The following is a 5,505-nucleotide window of genomic DNA, read 5'->3' as shown; positions in this document are numbered from 1 at the left end:
AAGATCGGAAATTTGTTGGATGATGTGAAGATAACTGCCTGAAATTAAATGCATGAAAAACTAAATAATTGATTATTGATTTTTTCATCAATCTGATCAAAATAAATAATCAAACTGTTGAACAAGTTTCGGTTTACAAATAGTGGGTATTTTAATTGACAACTAATTGCAGTTGCATTTATAAACCGATGCTGTTATCATTAAATTAAACAAAAGAATGCACTTTATTCGAAAACTCTCAGAATTGACATAGACAAAAGTTTATTCACCCATATTTATAGATCTGTTTTGGAAACCGTTATTATTATTTTTTTTTGTATACTGCACGGTTTGAAAATTTCAGCATTTGTGACATCAAGTAAATAGAAAGGATACTTAATAAGGCCAGGCGTTATACTCAGTCAATTTCAAATGCGGAAGAACTGTTCAAGAGATTTCCTCTCAGTTAACTTAAAGTTATGAAAGTCTTCCCACGAAGAACGGTCGTATTTTATCAATAAGTAATTCAAACTAGCGGTCATAGGGACACAATATTTCACATAATAAAATTTATAGGGGTGATCTTCAGATCAGGCTAGTGGGGGCCACCTCAAAAAATCTATAAAATTCAAACCAAACTAAAAGCAGGGACATAATATGGCAAGATTTTCTTTTTCAGAGAGGGATTGTGAATTATGGGTCAAGAAAAAATATTACTTATGATGAAAATAATAATAATATCAATAATAATAATAATAATATTAATAATAATAATAGTTATAATAATGATAATAATAATAATAATAATAATAATAATAATGTTAATAACAATAATAATAATAATAATATAATAATAAATAATAATAATAATAAATAATAATAATAATAATAAATAATATAATAATAAAATAATAATAATAATAATAAAATAATAATAATAATAATAATAATAATAATAATAATATAATATAATAATAATAATAATAATGATAGATGATGATGATAGAATAATAATAATAATAATAATAATAAGAAGAAGAAGAAGAAGAAGAAGAAGAAGAAGAAGATGAAGAAGAAGAAGAAGAAAGAAGAAGAAGAAGAAGAAGAAGAAGAAGAAGAAGAAGAAGAAGAAGAAGAAGAAGAAGAAGAAGAAGAAGAAAGAAGAAGAAGAAGAAGAAGAAGAAGAGAAGAAGAAGAAGAAGAAGAAGAAGAAGAAAGAAGAAGAAGAAGAAGAAGAAGAAGAAGAAGAAGAAGAGAAGAAGAAAGAAGAGAAGAAGAAGAAGAGAAGAAGAAGAAGAAGAAGAAGAAGAAGAAAGAAGAAGAAGAAGAAGAAGAAGAAAGAAGAAGAAGAAGAAAGAAGAGAAGAAAGAAGAAGAAGAAGAGAGAAGAAGAAGAAGAAGAAAAGAAGAAGAAGAAGAAGAAGAAGAAGAAGAAGAAAGAAGAAGAAGAAGAAGAAGAAGAAGAAGAAGAAGAAGAAGAAGAAGAAGAAGAAGAAAAGAAGAAGAAGAAGAAGAAGAAGAAGAGAGAAGAAAAGAAGAAGAAGAAGAAGAGAAGAAGAGAAAGAAGAAGAAGAAGAAAGAAGAAGAAGAAGAAGAAGAAAGAAGAAAGAAGAGAGAAAGAAGAGAAGAGAAGAAGAAGAAAGAAAGAAGAGAGAGAAAAGAAGAAGAAGAAGAAGAGAGAAGAAGAAGAAGAAGAAAGAAAGAAGAGAAGAAGAAAGAAGAAGAAAGAAGAAGAAGAAGAAGAAGAGAAGAAGAAGAAGAAGAAGAAGAAGAAGAAGAAGAAGAAAGAAGAAGAAGAAGAAAGAAAGAAGAAAGAAGAAGAAGAAGAAGAAGAAGAGAAGAAGAAGAAGAAGAAGAAGAAGAAGAGAAAGAAGAGAAAGAAGAAGAAGAAGAAGAAGAAGAAGAAGAAGAAAGAAGAAGAAGAAGAAGAAGAAGAAGAAGAAAGAAGAAGAAGAAGAAGAAGAAAGAAGAAGAAGAAGAGAAGAAGAAGAAGAAAAGAAGAAAGAAGAAGAAGAAGAAGAAGAAGAGAAAGAAGAGAAGAAGAAGAAGAAGAAAAAGAGAAAGAAGAAAGAAGAAGAAGAAGAAGAAGAGAAGAAGAAGAAGAAGAAAAGAAAGAAGAAGAAGAAAGAAGAGAGAAAGAAGAGAAGAAGAAGAAGAAGAAGAAGAAGAAGAAGAAGAAAGAAGAAGAAAAGAAGAAGAAGAAAGAAGAAGAAAAGAAGAAGAAAGAAGAAGAAAAGAAGAAGAAGAAGAAGAAGAAGAAGAAGAAGAAGAAGAAGAAGAAGAAGAAGAAGAAGAAGAAGAAGAAGAAGAAGAGAAGAAGAAGAAGAAGAAGAAGAAGAAGAAGAAGAAAGAAGAAGAAGAAGAAGAAGAAAAGAAGAGAAGAAGAAGAAGAAGAAGAAGAAGAAGAAGAAGAAGAAGAAGAAAGAAGAAGAAGAAGAAGAAGAAAGAAGAGAAAGAAGAGAAGAAGAGAGAAGAAGAAGAAGAAGAAAAGAAGAAGAAGAAGAAGAAGAAGAGAAGAAGAAGAAGAAGAAGAAGAAGAGAAGAAGAAGAAGAAGAAGAAGGAAGAAGAAGAAAGAAGAAGAAGAAGAAGAAGAGAAGAAGAAGAAGAAGAAGAAGAGAGAAGAAGAAGAAGAGAGAAGAAGAGAAGAAGAAGAAGAAGAAGAGAGAAGAAGAAGAAGAAGAAAGAAGAAGAAGAAGAAGAGAAGAGAAGAAGAAGAAGAAAGAAGAAGAAAGAAGAAAAGAGAAGAGAGAAGAAAGAGAAGAAGAGAAGAAAGAAGAAGAAGAAGAAGAAGAAGAAGAAGAAGAAGAAGAAGAAGAAGAAGAAGAAAGAAGAAAGAAGAAGAGAAGAAGAAGAAGAGAAGAGAAGAAGAAGAAGAGAAGAAGAGAAGAAGAAGAAGAAGAAGAAGAAAGAAGAAGAGAAGAAGAAGAAGAAGGAAGAAGAAGAGAAGAAGAAGAAGAAGAAAGAAGAAAGAAGAAGAAAAGAAGAAGGAAGAAGAAGAAGAAAGAGAGAGAAGAAGAGAAAGAAGAAAAAAGAAGAAGAAGAAGAGAAGAAGAGAAAAGAAGAAAGAAAAGAAGAAGAGAAGAGAAGAAGAAGAAAAGAAGAAGAGAAAAGAAGAAGAAGAAGAGAAGAAGAAAAGAAAGAGAAGAAGAAGAAGAAGAAAAGAGAAGAAGAAGAAGAAAAAGAGAGAAGAAAAGAAAAGAAGAAGAGAAGGAAGAAGAAGAAGAAGAGAAGAAGAAGAAAGAGAAGAAGAAAGAAGAAGAAGAAGGAAGAAGAAAGAAGAAGAGAGAAGAAGAAGAAGAAGAAGAAAGAAGAAGAAAGAAGAAGAAGAAGAAGAAGAAGAGAAGAAGAGAAAGAAGAAGAAGAAGAAGAAGAAAGAAGAAGAAGAAAGAAGAAGAAGAAGAGAAGAAAAAGAAGAAGAAGAAGAAGAAGAAAAGAAGAAGAAGAGAAGAGAGAGAAAAGAAAGAAGAAGAAGAAGAAGAAGAAGAAGAGAAAAGAAGAAGAAGAAGAAAGAAAAAGAAGAAAAAGAAAGAAGAAGAAGAAGAAGAAGAAAAGAAGAAGAAAAGAAGAAGAAGAAGAAGAAGAAAGAAGGAAGAAGAAGAAGAGAAGAAGAAGAAGAAAAGAAAGAAGAGAAAGAAGAAGAAGAAGAGAAGAAGAAGAAGAGAAGAAGAAGAAGAGAGAAGAAGAGAAGAAAGAAAAGAGAGAAGAAGAAGAAGAAGAAAGAAGAGAGAGAAGAAGAAGAAGAAGAAGAAGAAGAAGGAAGAAGAAGAAGAAGAAGAAGAAGAAGAAGAAGAAGAAGAAGAAAAGAAGAAGAAGAAAAGAAGAAGGAAGAAGAAGAGAAGAGAGGATAAGAAGAAGAAAGAAAGAAGAAGAAGAAGAGAAGAGAGAAAAGAAGGAAGAAGAAAAGAAGAGAAGAAGAAGAAGAAAAAAGAAGAAGGAAGAGAGAAGAGAAGAAGAAAAAGAAGAAGAAGAAGAAGAAGAAGAAGAAGAAGAAGAGATGAAGGAAAAAAAAAGAATTATTATAATGGTTTGCGGAATTGAAGTTCGTTTGGTGGTTGACATAGCTGTTTAATGTGTTCACTTGCTCTTGAAATGGAGACTTGTCAGCCGATGCAAAGGTTTCCATTATGGGTTTGGCTCTACGATGTCACACAGATCATCTCCATTGAATGTCTATTGGAGAGTTGTTGTTTTTTCCTTGTCCTCATGTACTTGTCATATACAATAAAAGGTTTATTCTGTGACGAGAAACGGATTTAGAAAAATAATAAGGTAGATTATCAGTGTTGTAGTCAAATTGTATTATGATGGCAAATACCATGACTCTATGATGAGGCCTAATACTGTTTATCACTTTCTACTTCTCAACAGTGGCAATAATAGAATAATTACAGGAAGACAGGAAGATCAAATTGAGTACAGCCTTCATATTGCTTTTGTCTTTTATAGTCATTGTCGGTATTATAGGGGACATAACTCAAACAAATATAAAACAAGGTTTAAAAAGGGTTATCTTTTATATTACCAAAGAAAATTACAGTAATTCGTGATCACTCGTTTTCTCCAAGACAATGTCATCTGCAAATCGAAGCTGAATTAGAGCTCTGCTCCCTAATGATACTGTGCTCTGGTGGTTTTCGAGTGATTCCTGCTCTTTTCTTTCAAAATATGGAACTGAACACGGTATTATTAACTCTGTCTGACATTAAATGTAGCGCTGAATGGGTCTCTTAGCTCATTATTGATTAATACAGCACTTCTTGCATTTTCATAGAGTAATTAATTTGTTTTATGATTTTAAATAAAAATCAATAACAACTGATGAAAAGTCAATTTGAACCTTACGTAGTTTGCAGTAAAATTGTTGAAAGTCGATTTTGTTGACAAATCATCTGTTTTAATGATAAATTCAATTTTAATCCTTAACTATTAATTGTCCCAATAGTTTTTCTTCACTAATGAGTCTCCGTGAAATTCAAATTTGAGGAGCTCTACCCCGTTTATTCGGAATCAGAATCAAGTGGTAAAATTTCAGTTTGATAACGTCTCAGCACATAGAGGCGAATAATATCAGCTTTCCTAAATGATTCAAATGTAAATGTGATGAACACGCGGCCAACTGTGTCACCTGAGATGAATCCCTTTGAACATAATCAAGATTCTATGAAGTGAATGCTAAAAAAAAAACAACCATAAATCCAAGAATGTTGTGCAAAATTCTAGAGTCTTTTCGACAGACTGATTACTGTTTGGACTGGCATAGCAGCAGAAACATTCGATCAGTTAACATCACCAATGAGGCAAAGAGTTATGGCATTGATCAATTCTAACAGTGGACATAGATACTTAAGTTGCGTCGTGTGTGCTAATTTCAGTCTACTGCTCGATTTTATAAAATGGATTATTAAATGACCGGATTTGATTATCTGAGACTTTTCAACAGTCTGAAAAAAATCAATAAATTTTACACAAAAAGAATACTAGTTTTGTCTTGTTTCTACGTTATTGTTTGTGTTTAAACTAGTATCG

The sequence above is a fragment of the Berghia stephanieae genome, chromosome 13 (assembly GCF_034508935.2).
Source record: "Berghia stephanieae isolate SIO BIC M18660-M18661 chromosome 13, UCSD_Bste_1.3, whole genome shotgun sequence".
Classification (NCBI taxonomy): domain Eukaryota; kingdom Metazoa; phylum Mollusca; class Gastropoda; order Nudibranchia; family Aeolidiidae; genus Berghia; species Berghia stephanieae.
Note: the sequence above shows the minus strand (reverse complement) of the source record.